The sequence below is a fragment of the Otolemur garnettii genome, unplaced genomic scaffold (genome assembly GCF_000181295.1).
Source record: "Otolemur garnettii isolate 467f Iridium unplaced genomic scaffold, OtoGar3 scaffold00022, whole genome shotgun sequence".
Lineage (NCBI taxonomy): Eukaryota > Metazoa > Chordata > Mammalia > Primates > Galagidae > Otolemur > Otolemur garnettii.
This window is the reverse complement of record NW_003852417.1, coordinates 16,285,038-16,298,043: the sequence shown is the minus strand read 5'-3', so window position 1 is coordinate 16,298,043 and position 13,006 is coordinate 16,285,038. Positions and strand designations below refer to the sequence as shown.

The 13,006-nt window shown below is 46.9% G+C and overlaps 1 protein-coding gene across 5 annotated transcripts in view; it reads left to right on the top strand.

The window, feature by feature from the left end:
- The window catches only part of DNMT3A (DNA methyltransferase 3 alpha), a 104,148-nt gene that overhangs the window by 70,134 nt on the left and 21,008 nt on the right, over positions 1 to 13,006 (top strand). The window contains exon 1 of one of the 5 annotated variants that reach the window (XM_012803765.2): positions 3,731 to 3,744. The exons of the other annotated variants lie outside the window; for them this stretch is intronic. The gene's annotated coding sequence lies outside the window, so the exon portion shown is untranslated. Of the gene's footprint in view, positions 1 to 3,730; positions 3,745 to 13,006 lie in introns of those variants that run through there. 5 annotated transcript variants of the gene reach the window in all.

Here is a 13,006-nt window from a genome sequence, read left to right as displayed (position 1 = left end):
CCGGGCTGGGGATTCGAACCCGCCACCTTAGGTGTATGTGGCTGGCGCCTTAGCCGCTTGAGCCACAGGTGCCAAGCCCATTACTTTTCTTTTCTACGCGTCTCCCCCTGTCATTCCTTTTGCCCAAGATTACCAACCTCCTGAGGTTTTCCCCTCTCCAAAACTTACAATTTAGAATACCACAAAACAAATTAAATTTAAAACAAATGGATGAGGAAAATGGGGTATAGTCTCCATCCTTGAGGCTGACGTGGGAATTTATGCCGGAACTGGGAAGCGTTTGTCTTCTGTCTGTTCCACCTCCCATTCTTGTTCCTTAACCTGTTCACTAGTACTCTTATGTATTAATTTCTGCTTTAACATGCCCAGCCCTGCATGTTGGAATCTACAGTGGCTCCCCATTGTCCCCCCAGGTATCCTCTAGCTGTTTCTCAAGGCGTCAACCCTGTGATCTCCACAATCAACCCAATCCACTTAATTGTGGTTCTCTTCAGGAAAGTCCCTTATGAGGGAACGGTCCCCTTTGCCCTTGCCATGCTCCTTCCTTCCTCCCTGCCTTTGTTCCCACTGTCCTGACCCCTATCTATTTTTCAGGGTTGAGGCCAAGAGCTGTTGTCTCTCCAGAAAGCTCTCTAAGACTTCTGCAGTCCACACTGACTACTTCCTCTTTCTGAACCCCTATAGTCCTTACTGTTAATATTGTTGGATTCAGCACTCAGTTGTATTTCATGGGGCATTTTCCACTATTTCTTATATGATAATCATGTCTCCCCGTCATGCCTAACCTGATGCTGGGCAGGGAGAGCAGACTCAGTGAATACTTGTTGATTGGCTAAGCAGTTGATAAGTTGGTGAATGGGGAACCCCTTTCCTGGGGTCCTAAGGGCTTGGGCCCTTGGGTTTCCACATGACAAGAACCCAAGCACTTGGTCTCCAGGTGGTATTTCTAGGGGTGCTGACAGGTATACTTGGAGAATATCAGGGGCAGGGGCCAGTATGGGAAGCTCCCTGTGGGTAAGGTGATGCCCAAGTCTTACCCCAGCTGGGTTTCTGCTGTTCCCTCCACTGGGCTTGAGCTGAGGGATCCTTGGCCTGGCATAGTCAGCCCAACCCAGCCCAGGCAGTGGTGGAGACAGAGGTGAGACAGTTCCTCCTCCCAAAGGAGAGCTTCTGGGTCTCCTCTTCCTCATAATAATCAGGCACAATGGGCCCTGAGGGAGTGCTTTGGATTTAGGATTAGGAAGGGCTTCTCGCCAGTTAATTCATTATTCCTGCCCTTACAGGGACCTAGGGCAGGCAGCTGGGACATCACCTAGCCAGGGAAGTTTGCTGTCTCCCAGCTTGTATCACTGCTTATGGTTTTAGGGCTCAGTTAATAGCCCATTGCTGTTATGACTTTCTCATTAATCTCTTCACACCAACTGAATTCTAAATTACCATAAGACAAGGAAATCATATCCTGGCTCCCAGTCTGAAGCTAGGAACTCTAAACTTGAGCATCCTTGCACTTATTAGATGCTTGATAGATATTAAATAGTGATGCTAAGGAATAATCTGTGGCCCAAATTTCATAGTCTCTTCTCCCTTCCCCCTCCTACCCAGCAGGTAGCAGAGCCATCACATTCCTAAAGGGTAGGGTGCCCTTTACTATGACTTTTGGGGGCAAGTTCGAATGCTGCCTTAAGTGAGATCTTATGAGATGGGAAACCCTGGGCATCCCTTGACCTTAACCTCAAGCTAAGGTCCCTCTTCTGTGGGTAGACTCAACTGGACTCTGTTCTCCCAGGTGTGTTTCATCTCTGTGAGTGCAGTACTCACCAGTTTGTTTTCTGCCTCTACCCAACTGGACCTTATTAAGTGCAGGCCCTCTGGGTACCTCTGCCCCGGGACTGGCCTGTGGAAGGTCCAGGGTAAAAGAGTGCTGAGTGAATAGATAATTCTAAACCCAGAGTTAGTATATAGTATTAGCTTGATATTCTTATAGAAATTATTTCAATTTATATAAGTATTACACAAACACATTCTTTTATCTACCCTCCTTCTGTAATTTTATTTTATTTTATTTTTATTTTTTTTGGTCGAGGCTGGGTTTGAACCCACCATCTCTAGCACATGGGGCCAGCGCCCTACCCTTTTGAGCCACAGGCATCACCCTTCTATAATTTTAATTCCTTCACCAGAAGTATTTGATACTAACAGTTTGGTGTATACATGTCGTAGTTGTTCTCTGTCCGTGTACATGTGTAAACATATAATTTTGCCTCACAGTTTTATATTTTAATTTTTCTTTTACATAAATGGAACCATGTTACAATTCTTTTTACAGTTAATCTTTCACTTACAATGAGTTTGGGCAATCTAGCCAAGTAATTACTATTACATCCTATTGTATGGATTACCGTGATTTTATTCAGCCATTCTTGTATTGGTGGGCATTTATGTTGTTTATGACATCTGACTGTCTAAGCGCTGCAGCAGCGAACATCCTTGGTGATGCCTCTTTGTGCATTTGTTTCTTTGAGATAGATAACCTAGAGAGAAAAAGACCAGGTCAAAGGGAATATGGTTTTGCATTTTATAAAATCTGCCATACTGGCCGGGTGCAGTGGCTCACGCCTGTAATCCTAGCACTTGGGAGCCTGAGGTGGGTAGATTGCCTGAGCTTACGAGTTTGAGACCAGGCTGAGCAAGAGCGAGACCTCGTTTCTAAAATATAGTTGGGCATTGTGGCAGGCACCTGTATTCCCGGCTACTTGGGAGGCTGAGGCAAATCCAAAAGTTTGAGGTTGCTGTGAGCTAAGATGCCATAGCACTCTAAGGAGGGTGGCCAAAGTGAGACCCTGTCCCTCCCCCCCCCAAAAAACCAAAACAAACAAACAAACAAAAAAACATCTGCCATACTGCCTCCTAAAAAAGTCAATGCTAATTTATGCTCCTGTGAACAGGGTATGAGAAGACTTCCACCTTTGCCAACATCAATATTTTGCTAAGTAAATGGATGGGAAAATGGTATCTTATTATGATTTTAATTGGCATTTCCCAGATAATAAGTGAGGTTGAACATCTTTTCATATGTTTATTGGCCATTTGTGCTGCCACTTCTATGAACTTAGCAAATGTCGCTTCCCTTGGCTTTACAGCCCTGTGGTCTCAACAGGCTGTGCTTCCTGTCATGGGGAAGAACAGCCAGTGGATGTCCCGAGGGCCACCTCCTGCTGTGCTGTATTCCATTTAATAAGCAATCACTCCACACCTACTATGGAGGGTAGTATGTGCTGGGGCCTTTGGGAAGAAGGAGATGACTAAGATACGATCTCCTTCCTGGGCTTTGGTCTGGTTCAGGAGACTAGGAAAAGTGGCAACTAGTCTCAATGAGGCCTAGAACCAAATTATTAGCAAGTGTATGGGTAGCAGTTTTAGGGTATCTGGACCTGCAGACATTCCTCACTTATTTGCCATACCTGACCTTTTGCAGGGTGGCCTCAAAAATAACATCACCCTTGAAGGACATGATGGCATTTGGAGCAGGCACAGCAAGTATACTTTACCAAACGGCTGAACATGTTTTAAAGGTGCTCTTGTGACAGCTCGTAATCGGTAGTGACTTCCGGGGCTGGCCTTTACCATAGGCTGTGAAAATTGTCACAAAGGGACCTTCTGTTGTCCTTTAAGTGGATGGGCTGTTTGCACACTAAAGTATTCTCTTCTTCTGGGGCACAGAAAATAACACCCCATTTTTTGGAGGTGAGAAAATAAGAGGGGGGGGTTGTGACTAGTAACTTGCCTGGGGTCCAACTCCTGCCCCAGTAAATCCTAAACTAGGGAAAATGGCATTGAACTTTATTTAGTATTCACTTTCACCACAATCACAAAATATAGTATCTGCATTTATTATACTTAGTAAGAAGTATTTTCTTTTGTCTGTGTTCTTTATTTCAAAGGATAGCCTTGCCATCCCTTACTATTCAAAGCAAAGGTCTAGAATTAACCTTGACTCTTTTAACTCTCATACTTTCTAATTTAACCTTGTAAGTATTTTTAATTCTTGTTTTATTACTAGATAACTAAGATATCTCTAAGTAAGTAGATATCCTTATGAGAGGCTTGGTGGGTAAAACTAGACCCCAAATCTCACACTTTTGTACATCCAGGTGCCTCAGCTATAACCCAGTTTTCATGGTTTCCAGTCTTGGGTTGTTATGAAATTAAAGTATGGTTTAGAGGAGAAGAAGAGAGCTGGCCTGGCCTTCCACCTCCTGAGCAGCAGTTGTTCAGGTTGCTTCTGTGTCCATCTTTGTGAGGTTTGGCTCCTTTTCAGCTCTATGACCAGTCCCTCCCTGCTCCACTCAATGTGGACCTGAGCCTTGCCCTTGAATTACTGCTTTCTCCTGACCATGTGTATGATGTTGTGAAATTGGATTAGGAGAATGTTGGAATGAGATTTGGGAGGCCTGGTTTCTGGTCTCAGCTTCTGCCAGATTAGCTGATCAATTTGAGGTCATCTTTCTCCTCTCTACACTCTAGTTGCCAGGCTTGTAATGTGACAGAAATAGACTAGATGACCCCAGAGAGTCTAAGAGTTAATAATGGTTGGCGGTGAGGGGCTAGAATCATAATCTGTGGTTTCCTTTGTCACCTAGACTACCTTGTACATAAATTCTAAATTAAATATTTGCGTGGCTTCTCAGACATCTCCTATATATGCCTCTTCTAGAGGCACATACGTAAAGCATCCTTACAAAAACTCTTCTAAAAAAGACTGTCATGGCTGGGCATGGTGGCTCACACCTGTAATCCTAACACTTTGGGAGACCGAGTTGGAAGGCCAGCCTGAGCAAGAGCTAGATCCCATCTCTAAAAAATAGCTGGGCATTGGCTCGGTGCCCGTAACACAGTGGTTACAGCCCCAGCCACATACACTGAGGTTGGCAGGTTTGAAATTGGCCCGGGCTTACTAAACAACAAGGACAAGGACAACTACAACCAAAAAAATAGCCAGACATTGTGGCAGGTGCTTGTAGTCCCAGCTACTTGGGAGGCTAAGGCAAGAGAGAATCGCTTTGGCCCAGCCTGGGTTTGAACCCACCACCTCCTGTATATACTCTAAGAGTTGGAGTTTGCTATGAGCTGTGACACCACAGCTCTCTACTGAGGGTGACATAGTGAGACTTTATCTCAAAAAAAAAAAAAATATATATATATATATATGTAGAGAGAGAGAGAAACAACTGGACACAATCTCTGTCCCTGAGGCACACATTGCCTAGTAGAGGAGGTGGAGTATTCACAATAAGCCCCAGAGGTAAGCAGAGCACGGGGCTTGCTTGTTCTCCTGGAACCAAGAGCAGAACACAAAGCATAAAGGAGGATGAGAGCTTCTGGGGAATCTAGGAAAGCTTCCAGGAGGAGGCAGGCATCCTTTGAGAATTTCAGTAAGTGTAAAAGAGGAGGAAGCCTTTCAGGAAAAGGAACTGCTGAGGGCAAAGAGGAGGAGGTATGATGCTTCTGGGTCTAGGGAGCCGCAAGAGATCTGGTAACCAGGGTACAGGGGGGTTGGGGAGGATGTGTAAGAAGAGATAAAACTAGAAAGGAAGATGGTCAGATCATCAAAGTCCTTCCTGCCACAGTGAGAAATTCAGGCCTCATTCTGCAGTGGGGAGCAGGGACGTGAGAGGTTGGACGTGAATTTTAGGAAGATAACCCTGGTAGCATTGTCAGGGTGCCCAGAGAGGATGTTTAGAAACAGGACCAGATAGGAGGGCATTACATTTGGCCTTGACTGAGAGGCCAAGGCAGACTTGAACGGTCCTGGTTAGAGGGAAGGGAGAAACCTGCCTGGTACTGCGGGCATCATTATCTGAGATGGGGAATCCTGGAGGAAGAGCAGGTTTGGGGCAAGAAGGTACAGATGAACTTTTCATTTTCTTAAGGTTGTATTTTAATAAGTGGAAGGTTTTAATTTTTATTTGAGACAGAGTCTCACTCTGTTGCCTAGGCTAGAGTGCTAGGGCGTCAGTCTAGCTTGCAGCAACCTCAAACTCCTAGGCTCAAGTGATCCTTCCTCGCCTCAGCCTCCTGAGTAGCTGGACCATAGGCATGAACCACTGCACCCGGTGTAGAAGTTTTTAATTTTAATAAAGCACAATTTGTCCATTTTTTGCCCTTTATTAGTATGCAATCTCTAGGAATTTTCTGCCTACGCCAAGGTCGAGAGGATATTTCTTTTCTTTTTGCAGTTTTTGGCCCGGCCTGGGTTTGAACCCACCACCTCTGGTATATGGGGCCGGTGCCCTACTCCTTGAGCTACAGGCGCCGCCCGTGAGGGTATTTTCTTAAGAAAGGTTTTAGACAAGCTTTTTTGAGAAGCTGGAAGGTTGAGGGGGAGCGGTTTAGTGGGCAGCTGAAAAGGTAGGTCTGGACTCAGCCTGGTGAGTCCTCGAGGTGGAGGGGTTCACAGGCAGCAGACAGGAAGAGAAGAGCCCAGAGCACAGTCAGCAGTCCCAGTAGAGAGGATCAGGATAACCGGCACAGGGACATGGGACTTCTGGGAACAGATGGCCACCAGGTCAGCATCTGTAAGGATTTCTTGCACTAATTAGGGGCCTATTGAGCCCCCCACCCCCACTCTGTGGAGCCCTTTCAACCTCTGAGTCCCTGAGGCCACCCCTCCCCCTTCACCTCTCCATTCGCACTCCCGCTCATGGCAGTGTGTACAGTGCATTCGAGTTTCACCACGTTCCTAACTGACCCCTCGTCAGTGGCAGCTCTTCACAGATGCCATCTGACTCTTCCCCTATTCCTCTTTAGTCAATGAATGGTGGGCAGCATAAATATTATTTGACTCTAGGTGATACTGGAAACTAAAAACTGAGTCAAACTTATTTTATACATACCAAAAATACTATTTGAATTCAGTGTTGCTTAAAATGTAGGTTTCCCCTATCAGAACTGCCTGGGCAATGCATTAAACTCTCATATCCCTGGGCCCTGCTCTGAACCTACTGAAGCAGAATCTCTGGGGTGGTTGGTGCCTCTAAATCTGATTTTTCTAGCTAGCACCCCAGATCATTCTGGGGCTTACTAAAGTTTGAGAATCACCAAGCTTCAAATGATTACATGAAAGTAAATCGTATCCAGCACAGAAGAGATTCCAAACAGATGCATTGATAAAGGCATTTATTGTATCACCCATGAGGGTGGGGGGGTGTCACTGCACATTAGGGTCACCTGGGAGTTTTGTTTTGTATAAACCCTGCTGCTCAGCTGGATTAATCTCTGCAGGAATTTAGTAGTTTCCAAAGCTCTCCCGGTGATTCTGACCTACAGCCCAGATAGCTTATTGAGCGGAGGAACAAGTGTGGCTCTAAGGCTGACAGACCTAGGGAACACCCGAAACAGGGTGTGTGTAGGGGGAGGAGACCGGAAAGGCCTTGGCCCAGGAATTTAAATTTTTCCTTTGGGATGGAGATGACAGGGTTCCTGCTGTTCCCAGCTGTAGTTACAATGATGCGGGTCCACTGGGCTCCTCCTGCGTCTTCTCTTTGGATCCTGAAACTTGAGCGGGTCTGCCTGCCTGAATCTGAATGCTAGTGCCTTAGGCTCCTCCCTTTGACCCCTGGAGCCTGGGGATGGGGGGAAAACAGGTCAGGTTGTTAAGGTTTACCAGGTTCCTTTTGCCCACACCCATCTTAGTATAAAATTAACACTTCTCCAGTTCCTAAAGCAAAGTGACAACAGTCCTAAAGCAAACCTCTCCTGAGTGAGGTTCCTTCTACCTCTCACTTGTCAGTTCCTCCTGACTTCCTTTGATCTTATTTAGCAGGTATCTGTGGTGCCATTAGGCTGGTTAGGAAACCAGGATGGAAAGAAGCTAGGAAGTTCTTTAAGGTCTTGCTAGCAGCTGTAATGCCCTGCTCAGCTCAAGACTTGTCGCCAACATCCCCACAACCCTGCTGGCTGGATTTCCTGGGAGGGGGCCAGTGAGGTCTGCCACTCCCCACTCCTGCCCTCCTTTTGGCCCCTAGACACACTGGAAGGTGGCATTGTGCAGACCTTGCAGTTCCCAGTTAGGGGATGAAAGTCACCAGAAAGGATGAGCCATGTGGAGAAACTGCTGGATAGAGAAGGTAGGTGGGCACAGTGGGGAAGAAGGCAGCCCAGAAGCCTTGTGGCAGGTCTGCCAAGTTGGGGCTCCCAGTGTACACCATCAGGAAGTAGAGGGCTCACAGGGAGAGAATGGGGGAACCAGGCGGAACCAGGGCTGCTTGAGATGTCAAGGGTAAGCGAGAAGAGGCTTTCTAGCATTTTGCTCTCTTGATCAGAAGTTCAATATTCAGAACAATTTATCTAATGTGTTACCGCACGACAGTCTCCTCGTGCTCTGCCTCCCTAACAGATAGCCATGAGGCTATGCTTGTGTTTTCCATTTCTGCTCTCATCTGCCAGGAAGCTAATGCAATTACAGATGCCCTCCACAATCTGGCCATTCCTGTCTGATACACCTGGGAGGTCGTGCCCATTCCTAGTTTACGCTGTTCCATTTTCCCTTGAGTCTTCCTGCCTCTACCAAAACCAGCATCCTCGGGTTTCCTTCAGTGCATGTAAAAAGCATCTCTGCCGCATAATCTACCATCTAATTGCATGCTGCCTTGAATGAGGGCTGTGGTTTCATGTGTGGTGGGTGCACAATTAGGCTGTCACAGAAGCATGGAGGCCCATGGCTTCCACCAGCCTACCTCCTCCAGGTGCTCCAGTGCTTTAGGCAGACACAGCTTCTTTCCAGGTCCTGAAACTAGACCCATAGCATTTGCCCAAATGCCATTCCTCTCCCCAGACTGAGGGAGGAAGTTCTGCTGCAGGGCCCAGGTTTAGGGTGATGGTGTAGCACCCAGCAAGTCCAGCACACTGCAGTTGCCATGGTGACCTTTCTGCTTTTCTTCAGAAGGAGGATGGATTTCCCTTTCAGTGCGAATCATCTGCCTGGGCTGCCACCATTCTATACCCTCTGGGAACCAGACTCCTAGCCTCCCACCTTCTGTATTGTGTCAAGAACTTTAGCTTTAAATCACAATTCAGTATCAAACAACAGCTGATTTGGCTGGAAAAGGGGAACAGGAGGGAAAGGCACAGAGGTGGGGATGTGTGTGTGTGAGAGGGGGCTGAACTCCGTCTCTTCTTGCCTCTCCTCTATCCAGACCACTTCCTCTTCAGTTAATGGCGCCGACCCTTCAGGTGGGCTCAGTCCCCTCGAGGCCTCAGTTTTCTCATTTTAACAAACAGCCAGGATATCAGCGGTTTCTATACCTGGTTAGTATCTGAATTACCTAGAGGGGTTTTAATAGATTCCTGGGCCCCACACTAAGCCTGCGGATCTGTATGGGTAGAGCCCAAGAATCTGTATTTATAAAATCTTCCTTGGGTGATCCTGATGCAATTAAGCCCAGGTAACTTTAGGATTCTCCTGGCAACATGATCTGTAGGGCCCTCATGGAAAGAAAAGGACACTCTGCCATGTCTGGGGACTGCCTGGCCCTTCTGGGTTCTTAGGAGCTTCTGGAGAGCCCTTGCAGGTTGATCTTGTTAGAAAGCAGGTGCTTGCTGCCTGGTCAAGCTGGCTAAGCCAAGACTAGGCTCCCATCTTTCCCCCTCAAGAGAAGCCAGGAGAGAGAGAATGACAGGAAGGGGGGATGTTGCCATAACAACCAGCTCCAGGCAGGGCCTCCCTTCTAGGGGCTGGTACTTCACCCCAGTCCTGGTGGTTTCCATGGAGATGGGTTACTGAGGGATGGGGGAACATTTGCCCTGCTTAGAGCATTACTCAGGAGCTGCTAGTAGGCAGAAGCCCATCACTAGGTGGGAGCCTTGGACCCCTGTCAACTTAGAGTCCTCCCAACATGGCCTCTGCTCTCCGGGTACACATCTGCCACCTTCTCCCTGCTTAGTTGCTCTCTCTATGACTGGTCTCCTTAGCAACAAGTCCTGCTAACTCCATGCTGTTGGTTCTGTGGCTATTTTTAGCTTTACTGCCAGCAACCCAGTCCTGGTCATTTGCTTGCAACCTCCATATGGATTGCAGAGGAATAGGAAAACAAAGATTCCTGGCCTCTTTGGGGAGCGCTAGACTGGGACCCCTTAGCAATTATTAGGATTTCTGCGATGGAAAGGATCTGTCCTCCAATTTGGAACTTGGGCAGTGGATTAGGGGTAAGGCTTCTGAGACAGTGTTGCATTCAGTTCAGCAAACACCTTTTTAATCCTCTATTCTGTGTGAGGTGCTCCGGCCCATATTGCTTCCATATGAAGCTGAATAAGAAATAAGATCCAGTCTCTGCCCTCTAGGAATTTATAATCCATGGAGAAGAGAGATGAGTTACACACTCAATCTTCATACAAGGCAAAGCAAAGACCAGCAGGTTCTAAGAGAGTATACATACCAAAGTGCTATGGGAGTGTAGGGGAGGGGGAGGGGAGTGGACAGGGGAAGATAAAGCACAGTGGAGCAAGGTATAGGTCAAGGGCCAGAGTGGCACTGTCCTAAAGCACTTTCTGCAATGATGGAAATCTGTGCCATCCAATACAGAAGCTTCCAGCCACATGTGGCTCTTAGATACTGGTATATGGCTGGTGTGACTAAGGAACTGACTTTCCATTTGCATTTAACTAATTTAAATAGCCACATGCAGCTAGTAACTACCTTATTGGACAGCCCAGGGCTAGAGAAACTTTGACTGATGGACTGCATAGAAGGATTTTGGCTGGGAGAGGTTAAAGGGGACAGGCGTTCCAAGAAGGAATAACGTGAGGAATACCAAGTGGGTGGCCAGAGTGGGCTTCATGACATTACATGGAGACCTCCAGATACAGGAGGGCCTTGAATGTTGTGTAGGGTGTTGACTGCTCAGCACTGAGGCTTTTGAGCTGTAGGCAAGACAGGTTGAAAACAGACACTCGTCCTCATCTCACGGCTTTTACTCTGGATAAGAGTTCCCTGGTCTTTAGACCGGTGAAAATAGGTGTGTGGCAGAAAACATGCAGTAACTTCATCTGTGTTGCTTTGCAGATGACTATATAGAGTCCATGGCTTCTCTGATTTTGAGTAAACATATTCAGGTGGTACATGTCCTGTGTGATGGCAGCAGCATAACCTGCCCTCATCCTGCTGGACAGAATGTTATGACAAAGCATGCCACAGAGTGCCGAACTCTTGAGTTAAAACCAGTCAGGGAGGAGAGGCTCTTCCCACCTGAACTTCCTAGTGTTTCTGCTCTTTGGTGGAGTTATCATGGCCTCATGTCTCTTCTAACTTCTATGAGGCTGGAAATTCAAATTAACATACTTGGGATTGTGTTCTTCAAAGACCCAAGAGAGCAGTACACACCAGAATGTTAAATTTACTAATTTATAACAGGACATGTCCTTGCCACACAGATCATAATACTTATCCTGCTGTTTTCTGGCAACTTACTGGTATCAGAGTCATTGGAAAATGTAATTAAAATTAGAAGTTTGCTTGATGAATACAGGCTCAAGGCCGAGAGAGTCGGGTGTCCTTAAGAGGTATTTTCATCAGGCTTTGGTGGCCTATTGGATCACTGTTGTCTGCCTGCCAAACAGGAACTATACCCTCTCTCTCAGGTCAGCCTCTCTGCTGGACCACGCTGGATACTTCCTCTCCAGCACCACTTTTAGGCTCTTGACATCCACTATATCTTCCTTTCATCCAGGAGTTCCTCCTTTCAACATACTTTTATTACAATTCCAAGAACATGGCTTATTTTACATGACACTGCTATTTGAGGTTGGCTATCTTTATCTCAGTACAAAGACCTATCCTAGTAACTATGCAGAGGAGGGTTACTCTGGAAGGTCAAGAGCATGTGTATCCTGAGGATTCTTGAAAGCTCCTCTTTTTTTTCCCTTTACCCCTTTACTAAAATCACCTTTGTCCTAGATCTTGGGGTCTCTCCTGCTTTGAGTTCTGACTGTCCCCTTCAAAGACACTTCTGTTTAAATGACTCATAGTCTATAAAAGGGTAATGTTTCATAGTTACAGGAGAGGGAAGCTGCCCTAGGTTAGTGGGGGGACTCCTTGGAGACCAGGCTTAATTTTGCTTATGTTGGGAAGTTGTGTGGAAGAGGTTAAGATTTGACTATAAAGGATGAGAATAAGGAAGTTTGACAGCTTGAAGGGGAGGGCCTGGTTTCTGTGTAGGCCAAGAGAAAGTGAACAGTGCTAGCCAGTTGTGACACCTGGGGTCCTAGCATAGTTACAGTGTGAAGAAGTCCCAAGACCACAGAGGGTAGAGTCTGAGGTGTTTAGCCATGTTGTAATGGAAAAGATGTCACAAATGAGCCAGAGTGTCTGAAAGGAGATGCCAATCCAGAATCTGAAGCTTCCTTTTGAGAGGAGGCCTGGGGTGAGGTCTCAGGTTGCCCCTTCGCCAGGCCTGGATGTTGAGGAGAGATCAGTGAGAAGCAGCTAAGCAAGTCCTATTACATTCGTTAAAGGCTGGGAGCAGGCAGGAGTCATAACTCAGGGCTTCTCATCCTGCTTCACTGAGTGGGTACCTTACTTGGATTGAAGGATGGGTTGGAGCAGAAGGCGTCTGTTTTTATGGCTGGCTCTTTTCTCTAGCTGTATGGATTCTGGGTCTTAGTACTCCCCAGTTTTATATGTAGAAAGCTGATTTAGAGGCTTCCTTCCTCAGGGGTTGCTTGCTCTGATGGCCCCAAGAGGGATAGTAGGCTGTCTTCACCATGTCATCTTTTTTTTTTTTTAAAGACCATCTCTTGGGCGGTGCCTGTGGCTCAGCGGGCAGGGCACCAGCCCCGGCCGAACTGCAACAAAAAAGTAGCTGGGCATTGTGGCAGGCGCCTGTAGTACCAGCTACTTGGGAGGCTGAGGCAAGGGAATTGCTTAAGCCCAGGAGTTGGAGGTTGCTGTGAGCTGTGTGATGCCATGGCACTCTACTGAGGGCGACAAAGTGAAACTCTGTCTCTACAAAAA